The sequence below is a fragment of the Nuphar pumila genome, chromosome 6 (genome assembly GCF_984573655.1).
Source record: "Nuphar pumila chromosome 6, dmNupPumi1.hap1.1, whole genome shotgun sequence".
Lineage (NCBI taxonomy): Eukaryota > Viridiplantae > Streptophyta > Magnoliopsida > Nymphaeales > Nymphaeaceae > Nuphar > Nuphar pumila.
The window spans coordinates 95,565,259-95,575,389 of NC_143254.1; the positions used below are offsets into that span (position 1 = coordinate 95,565,259).

General features: G+C 40.0%; 1 pseudogene; it reads right to left on the reverse strand.

Annotated features, from left to right (window-relative positions):
- Positions 1–9,027: 9,027 nt before the first annotated feature.
- On the reverse strand, positions 9,028–9,897 carry LOC149835269 (protein GLUTAMINE DUMPER 5 pseudogene; annotated as a pseudogene).
- Between the last annotated feature and the right edge of the window lie 234 nt (positions 9,898–10,131).

Consider the following 10,131-nt stretch of genomic DNA (forward strand, 5'->3'; position numbering starts at 1 on the left):
AGTCTAAGACACAACTTTATAAGACAAATGATTGATAGAAATATTATATTTTTGATATATGTAAAGTCATGTCAAAACTTTAAAGACCCATTAATGAAAGGTCCTCCGAGAAATGTCATTATTAAAACATCAAGAAGAATAAAAATTAAGTCAATTAAGCCATCGTTCAAGGATACCCAACCTAGAGTGCTGAAGATCTCACATGCCTAGGTTCAATCAGAAACAAATTGATGAATGATAAGTATTGAGCACATTTATGTGAGTGCATTCCTAATGTGTGCTCATGAGTTGTAACTAATATAGGGGTTGAGCTAATAGCTCTTAATAAGTTTGTAGGCCTTAAGATAGGATGTGTTACATAACAGCTAAATAAACAAATGTGAATGTAAAAGTATGAACTGGTTCTTATGAAAATTGGCAACTCTCTAAGGCACTCATGAATTCACGCAAGCACAATGCTCTAAATGTGCCAACTTGAAATCCACACAATTGAACTTTTGAAAACCTATATTGATTAAAATTTTGAGTAAACAGGGGAACAGACACAGATACAAAGTATCATCTTTAATAAGGTGCTATCCAGTTCACCCTACAACTTGTTATTACCACATTGAACCTACTTTGTGGGATCTTCACTCAGATAGGTTGGGTTGCTACTGTAGATGAACTACTGATGGGTTTCAGTCCCATCCCCTCTCTGGATTTTAGGACTAAAGACTTATCTAGTCCTTTCGTTAATGGGTCAGCTGTGTTTTCTTTGGATCCAACATAGTCCACAGCAACCACTAACTGAGACACCAGTTCCCTTACAGATTTTATTCTGACTTGGATGTGTCTCCTCTGCTTTTGGTTATATTTTGTGTTTTTAATCTTTGCAATAGTGGTTATATTGTCACAATGCACAGATATCGCAGGAATTGGCTTGCACATTAAAGGAAGTTCCTCAAGAAGTCCCTTTAACCATCCAGCTTCCAATCCAGTGACATCTAAAGCACAGAGTTCAGCCTCAAAAGTAGACCGAGACAAGATGGTCTGCTTTACTGATCTCCAGGCGACTGCGCCGCCACCCAAAGTAAATACATACCCTATCACGCCATAACTGCCAGAGTTCATGGCTATCCAGCTCGCATCACTATATCCCTCAAGAACTGCAGGGAATCTCTTGTAATGCAAACTCAAGGAAATGGTTCCTTTCAGGTATCTAAGTACCCTGTTCAATGCCTTCCAATGAGTGCGATTTGGACAACTTGTGTATCTACTTAATTTTATCACGGAGAACGAAATATCCGGTCTCATGCAATTTGCAAGATACATCAAACTTCCAATAATCTGGGAATACCTCAATTGAGACACAGGAACACCAGTCGTATTCTTATGAAGAGGGATAGAAGGGTCATATGGAGTTGTTACAGATCTCCCTTGGTTATAACCAAATTTCACAAGTACTTTCTCGACAAAGTGAGATTGAGAAATGGTTAACCCTTCAGCTGAACGAGTCAGCTTTAAGCCTAAGATCACGCTTGCAACACCCATATCCTTCATATCAAACTTACTACTAAGAAACGACTTTGTCTCATTAACAATTCCCATATTGGAACCAAACAGTAGAATATCATCTACATACAGGCATAAAATAATACAACCATCACTTTTAACTTTACAATAAACACACTTATCAGATTCATTGACAACAAAGCCAAATGATAATATAATATTATCAAACTTCTCATGCCATTGTTTAGGGGCTTGTTTCAGTCCATATAATGACTTAACAAGTCTACAAACTTTATCTTCATTACCAAGAGCCACATAACCCTCAGGTTGATCCATATAGATCTCTTCTTCAAGATCGCCATGCAAGAAAGCGGTCTTCACGTCCATTTGATGGACCGAAAGATCATAAATGGAAGCCAGTGCAATAAGCACCCTAATAGTGGTCATCCGGGTAACCGGAAAATAGGTATCAAAGTAATCTATTCCCTCCTTTTGTTTGAACCCCTTGGCAACCAGTCTCGCCTTGTACTTGTCAATAGATCCATCTGGTTTCAACTTCTTCTTAAAGATCCACTTGCACCCAATTGTGGAACTACCACGAGGGAGGTCAACCAGTTCCCAAGTACCATTAGAGATAATGGAGTCCATTTCACTCTTGATGGCGTCTTTCCAATGCTTTGCTTCAGGTGAAGCCATTGCATCTCGGAAAGTGGGAGGATCATCTTCGATAAGGTAAGTGATAAAGTCACTTCCCAAATCCTTGGTAATCTTTGGTCTCTTGCTCCTTCTAGGTTCAACCACTTCCTCAGACTCATCGGGTCTAGGATGGGAACAAGATGGTTCTACCCCCACATCTGTCATCATTTCCACATGTTCGGGAATGGAACCAGAAGTTGAAGGTATATCTAAAGAAGACAGATTCTGAGGTACACCAACTTTCATGGGAAATACATCCTCAAAGAATGTAGCTTCTCGAAGCTCTACAATAGAGTTAACATCTATGCCAGATATCTCAGACTTAATTACTAAGAACTTGTAGGCATAGCTGTTCTCTACATAACCCAAAAAGACAACATCTATTGTTTTAGGACCCAACTTCTTCCTATTGTGCTCTGGGACAAGTACCTTAGCAAGGCACCCCCACACTTTAAGGTATTTCAAGCTAGCTTTCCTATTTCTCCAGAGTTCAAAAGGGCTACTATCCTTATGCTTCTGAGGTACTCTATTCAGAATATGAAAAGCCGTATTCAGAGCATCTCCCCACATATATGTAGGTAATCCAGAACTCCCAAGTAGAGTATTTATCATGTCAGTTAGGGTTCTATTCTTTCTTTCTGCAATCCCATTGGATTGAGGAGAATATGGAGCAGTAAACTCTTGAACTATTCCAACAGATTTGCAATATTCATCGAGTTTATTAGAGGTATATTCTCCTCCTCTATCAGACCTCAATCTCTTAAGTTTTCTACCAGTTTGTGTTTCTGCTTCATTCTTAAAGTTAAGAAACTTATCAAAAGTTTCATCTTTTGATTTTAGCAGATACACATAACAGTATTTAGTGCCATCATCTATAAAAGTGATAAAATACTTTTTATGATTTCTAGTTAACACTCCATTAAACTCACAGATATCTGTATGCACCAGATCCAATATTTCAGAATCTCTAACAATCGTATGAAATGGTTTTCTACATTGTTTTGCTTGCACACAAATTTCACATTTTTTAGTTTTATCAATGGAATGTTCAGGAATCATTTTCAAGTTCATCATGCGTTTCACAGAGTTGAAATTCACATGACCTAATCTATTATGCCATAAGTCAGATGATTCTATGTTATAAGCAACATTAGACAATGAGTCAAAAGATACATCATCTTCTAATTTATCACTGCAAACATGTTCAACACGAATTTTAAATAAACCATCATCTAAATACCCCTTGCCAATAAAAGTTCCAGAATATAAAATAACAACTTTATTACATTTAAAGTTAAATTCATAACCCTCTCTAACAAGACATGAACCACTAAGAATGTTCCTTCTAACTACAGGCACATGGTGCACTCTATGTAAAGATAGAATTCGTCCTGAAGGAAACTTCAGATCCACGCGTCCAATTCCTAACACCTTTGCAGCTGTTGAATTGCCCATAGTCACGGATCTGCCTACAGCAGCCTGGTATGAGACAAAGACAGACTTATCAGCACAGACGTGCACATTAGCCCCAGTGTCAACCAGCCACTCAGTTGGCTCATAAACGTGATAGATTTGTGGGTTAACAGAAACATACCTAGTACTGGTCCCAACGACCTCAGTCACCATGTTGACTTGAGGCGTTCCTTCTGTGGTCCCATGAGCTTTGGCTTTCTTGGAAGGACATTCCTTAGCCCAGTGCCCAACCTGCCCACAGTTCCAGCACGGTTTGTTCTTTGCCTTTTTCTGGATTTTGGCCTTAGGTTTAAACTGGTTTTTCATTGCAGATTTCGATTTTTGTCCTTTGCCCTTAAAAGCTCCGGTCATTATGTTCACCTTAAGCGGTTCAGTTGGCATTACGATCTGTTTCTGGCTCCTATGCTCTTCTTCAATGGCAATGGCTACCATAAGATCATCTAGAGAAATTTTTCCTCTACGGTGCTTGAGAGACATACCGAAGTCTACCCAAGACTTAGGAAATTTCTCTACGATGGTCATAACCTGAAACTTCTCAGGAAGTTTCATTTCAGCCTCAGCCAAACTATGGAGCAGTAGCAGAAACTCGTGTGCCTGCTCAGTGACCGACTTGCCTTTTACCATCTGATATTTCAGAAACTTGGCAACAGAGTACTTTTCAAGACCTTGGTCTTCGGTATTGTACTTCTTGTCAAGTTGATCCCATAAACCCTTAGCAGTGGTAGACGAAGAACAGTATACATCGAACAATGTGTTGGACAGAGCCAACAGTATGCAACCACGGCATATATTGTCCTTTTCTTTCCACTCTACAGCCGCAGTAACTGCAGCAGGGTCAGGGTTAGTATCAGACACCGAAGGGCAGTCGACTTCCAGAACATTCAACAGCCCTATCGTAGTGAACCAGATCTTCATGCGTTGCTGCCAACGCTTGAAGTTCTGTCCGGCAAACTTTTCCGGCATACCGGACATGTCCACTTTTGGTACAAACGCAGAAGAAGACGACATGCTTAGAATCTTCTCTAAGACTGTTGGATCATTTTTCAGATCACACAGTTTCACAATCGTCATCATGATATAAAACACAAAATAAATCAAGAAATACAACAGTGTAAATAACATGATTAACAGACGACCGAAACAATAACAGGGAGCAAGCATGACATTTTCCGCATCAGACCAAAATCCAGACGACAGCATAAGATTAAACAGATGCATAGAACATAAAGAAAACAACAGGAACATGTTTAGTTTATGTAATAGGCTAAGGCGTACGAAGGTACTCCCCTTAGAGAAGATTCGCCCCCACATACTGTGCAAAACAGGGTCTGACGTCCTTCCCCCAGGATACAATAGCCACGATGAACCGAACGGTGCACTCCGGCGGGTCGTCCTTCGAAAACAGCCTCTTCGAACCAAAGTTGCAGAACAACCCTCTTCGGGATATCTCAGGAAAAGGAGAGAGAGAGAGTAACAGAGAGATGGGAAATCGCAGAGCTTCGGCCAGAAATCGCCTTTCTCAACCTTTTTCGTAACCCCAGCCCTCACCACGCTTTTATAACCCACGAACGGTTATGAAACGTGGAAGGACCCGTTACGGATTCTGAGGAGTCGTGATCCATTAACGGTCTTCGAAAGATCGAGACCCGTTACGGAATCCGAAGCGTCATAACGGGCACAGAATACGAAGAGTCGTGACCCGTTATCCATTCCCATAACCCGTTACCGAATCCAAAGAAACTTTGGGTAAAAAGATACTTGTCTTGATTGGATATGGCCCTAAAGGGCCAATTACCCGAACCCGAACCCGAACCGACCCGCTCGGCACGACACGACACGGCACGGCGGGCGGGGGCGCGCGCGCGTGTGTGTGTGTGGTGGTCATCCCACTCCCTTGTTCTCAGGAACAAGTGTATGAGTCCACTAATTGCTTATAAAGCTCTCAGAAAACTCAAGCAAAAGCAATATGGGACTATTCCACCTCATCAAGACCTCTATCTTTAAACACCCCATTCCTTCTTTGAATTTCTCTCCCTTCTTTCTTACACCTAACAACACACACATCTCTATCAGCATTTTATGGTTCTACGATTGAAGATCCCACACTCTATCGCAATAATGTTGGTGCTTTGCAATACATCATGTTGACTAGGGCGGAAGTCGCCTTTGCAGTCAATAAGGTATATATGTCAGTTCAAGTATCGGCCAACTACATAATATTGGCAAACTGTCAAATGGATCCTACTTTACCTTAAAGCTACTATTCACTATGGTCTCTCTTGATGAGTTGTGGAGCCTGATTCATTGTTTTTTCTGAGGCTTATGTTTGGGACCCGGTTTTCAGTGGATCCGACCCGGTTTGGTTAGGGTTAGGGTTGTCACCCTTGCCTTGTTTATATTCTCACTTTTCTTTCCCGAGCTTGTAACCGTCTGTTAAGAGTAATAATATTTCTCTCTGGGCGGCCGTGGTTTTTTACTCTCTCTCGGATTTAAGGAGAGGTTTTTCCACGTAAATCTGTGTTCTTGTGTTTTGTTTGATCGTTCTTGTTCTTTGTTTCTTTTTTATTGTCTCTTGCTCGTGGTTTTTCCTAACATCTCTATGGTTCTCTTCAACAATCTTGATGTCTTTGTATATACTGAAGCGGATTGGGCAAGATGTCCTAATGATCAGAAATTCACTGGTGGATATGCGGTTTTCATTTATCCTAATTTGGTTTCATGGAGTTTGAAAAAGCCAATAACAGTTTCTCGTTTAAGCACCGAGGCAGAATATCGTGCTCTTTCAAATTCCGCTGCCGAAGTTACCTGGATTAGTTATCTTTTGCATGAACTAGGATTATATGGCTCCTCTAAAACTATTTAGTGCAAAATATTGGTGCAACATATCTTGCCTCACATCACGTTTTTCACTCTCCAATAAAGCATATTAAAATCAATGTGCATGTTATCAAAGATAAGGTGGCTAAGAAGAAGCTTAAAGTGCAGTATCTTCACACTAATGATGAACTTGCAGATATTTTCACCAAACCACTATCTACTTAGTGATTTTCTACGTTACATTACAAACTCAATGTTTGCAGTGAACCATTGAGTTTGCAAGGGAGCTGTTAACGGTATGAATATGTCAGGTGCCTCTCGTGAGAAGATATTCAAAATGGGTTTCTCAAGATAATGCAAATGGGTGAAGTCGTTCAAGGAATTAGGGATATCGACTTACCTAAAGCTGATCAAGGAAAATGATGGTAACTCAACTAAATTCAAAAAAAACGATAAGTTGCTGAAGACGATAGGATTATTGAATCCTACAATTAAGAAAGTTCAGCAAACTTTGAAATATAAAAATCGTGAAGAGAACAACCCATCTTGTAATCAGAATATAAATAAGAAGAAGAAAATAGTCTTTGTTTAAGATTGAACAAAGGCACGGTAGACATAGGTTATTTTCTAACCGAACCATGTAAATCGGTGTTCTTCTTGTGCTTGTGTTTTTCTGCATGCATTGTGTGAGCGTCAGTGACTGAGTGAGATCGATATCCACATGAATGTGCTTTGTTTAACCCTGACATAGGAAGGATAGGTGGCTCGCATTCTTCGATTCACCTTCGCATAATGAGCATCGGCTTGGAAGGTGGAAGCCCAATTTTCGTAATCGTTCTTGTGTGAGAAGGTGATCTCCTTAATTTTTTTTCGGTAATCGTTCTTAATCATAGTGACAAACGTTTTTTTCGGTAAAATCTAGTTTGTTAAAAACTCGTGAGAAATAAAAAAAAAATCATAAATCTCACATTTTTTCAGCAAAATCTTGGCAATAAAAAAAATAAATTACAAATATAAAAATTATTTTTATAAGAAAATATTAATAAAAATTATTTAAAAATAAAAATACACAGTTTTTTCATGATAAATAGCCATTTAAAATGTAAATATCACGTTTAAATCATGGTATTTATGTTTTTTCATAAATCTCTTGATATTTTGAAAATCTCACGAGAAATTGCCATTTTAAACTTTCAAGCAATTTGTCGCCATATTATGGCAAGAATGTGTCGATATTTGTTACTGAGCTCTTAATGTTTGAACCAGTGTTGTCAGTGTCGACCTGAATCGTCCAATACATATCGTATCGCCAGAAAATTGATTTAATCAATATAAAAATAACTTTAAAATCTTTTTAATATTATTTTAATGGTTTTAACACATGTCACGATTCTGATTGACACCTAATATTTGTCAACAGAACATTCCGCATACAAGAAACGCCAGATCTGTAAGTGGGGGTAAAATGGATTGGTTTTGCTCGGAACCATACTCCGGATCCGACAATCCTAAGATAGATCTTAGAATAAGATCCATATGCATATTTGGGTCGGATTCATACTTATATGTTTTGGTTCAAGATTTGGATTAGCCCATATCCAATTCCACCCATAAAACAGTTGGCTCAATATAGCTAGATTATCAGTAGAGGTGTGAACGGATTGATTTCAGAGTGGACTTTTAATCCGAATCCAACATACTTTATGGATCCGTGATCTTAAGATTCAGAGATGTATTTGGATCCAAATTTGGATCCCCAACCAGAATTTTCTGTAGGATCGATATTTAGATACTAATCAAATCCAACCCATTTTATAAATTTTTGCATGTAAAACGCTTGTTTCCTTACCATTAAAAAATTGAAAAAAAAAAGAAAAAGAAAGTCGGTCTGGATTAACTTTACCGCATCAGTTTCTCGTCCGGATCCGTGTTAGGTTCTGAACTTAAAATCGGTTCCGGATCCGCTTATTCTTGATCCGGTCCGTATCCGATTACGTTTGAACCGCTCATTTACACCCTATCTCTGGCCTCTCTCTCTCTCTGACCAACAACGCTCGCGTCTCGCCGCATACACAACGACAACGTATTAGTCATTCAATACGTGTCCTCCACCGACAAAAATCTCCTTATTCTTCTCTTCACACGTGTTCGTATCACATAAAAAATCATGACACGTGGCACCACACCTGCCGTACTGTCCCGCCTCTCTCCATCTCTCTCTCGCTCTCTAGAAAGGCCAACTTGGTGTTCCTATTTTTACGTTATCATTTGCCCACTTTCCTTCTTTATGATTGCAAGATTCAAATGAAACGCCTCTCCAAAGAGGAATTCCGGCATGTCCGCCGGAAATTTTTGGCTTTTAACGGCCGCTTCTTTCCCATACACAAAACCCCAAAGAAAGAACAGCCGGATTGCAGAGAAAAAACAGCAAAGAAACGAAGGTTGAAGATGTTCATTCATTTCACAAAAGAAGTGAAAAAGATGTGTAAAGGAACAAAAAAAAGGGTGCCAAAGGCCTCCTTCCTATGCTTCTTGGTTGAAGTTTTTCATCTCTGTTACTAGGATTGATGGGGCGAAAACTGGAAAGTTTTTTAATTGCAAAAGCTGAATAAAAAAGAGAGGGCATCATAGTTCACCCGTGCTTTGTATAACCCATCAAACTTTTATGCTCTCTTTCCAAAATAAAGAAATGGGGAGAAAAGCAAGACACCAACAGAGAGAAGAGAGATAAAGGAGGAACAAATGCTATTCAGAAAAAACCTCTAACTTCTCATTGAACTCAACTCAAAAATTTACATTTTCCCGTCCTAACAAGTCAACAAACAGAGAAGAAAAGGAAAATTTTACATATTTTTAGTTATAACTCTCCTCTTCCATGAAAACCAACCTCTTCTTATCAAACCCATCTTCACAGTCTCAATGGTTTTCATCACCCTGAGTCTGGTGCTGTTGCTGGTCTTGGAACTGAGCCTGAGTCTGGCTTTGGTTTTGGTTCTGGGTCTGATCACTCTGCTTCTTGTCACCACCTTCACCGCAGCTCTTGATCATCACCTCTTTGTGCTCAACAAAGGAAAAGGGTTTGCTAGAGATTGGTGTTGCTAAGAAAGTTGGCTTCTGGTCACCAGCCATGATGACCACAATCTTCTCATCCAAGTGATCATTGCAGACCTTGATGGACTCCAAGGGCTTGTCACCAGCAGCCTCACCCACATCACCAGCCTGGCCACCCTCACCACTGCCAAAGTAACCAGAGAGCTTCCAGTAGGAGCAAGCAAGGATGAGGAGGGCAAATGCAATGAGGCCCATCATGGCAGCCAGGCCACCAAAGAGGTAGGGCACAGGCGAGTGCCAGGGTGAGGGGTGATGCTGCTGCACCCCTGAAAGGGCTGTTGCATTGAAGGTGCTGTCTGGCCTCATTTTTTTTAAATGAGAGTTGAATGGAAATGGGATGTGTGGAGGGAGGCTTGGGGAAATGGAACACCGAGAGAGAGAGAGAGAGAGAGGAAAACCCAGATGGTGAGTGAAAGAGGGGGTGTGGTGGGGTGTATTTAAAGTTTTTTACAATTATATACAATGTGAAAAAGCTAGGGTTTTGTTGGGGGGTGGCGGAGGGTGTCGTCCTACCCCCAAAGTTTGGCTTTTGAGAGTGGT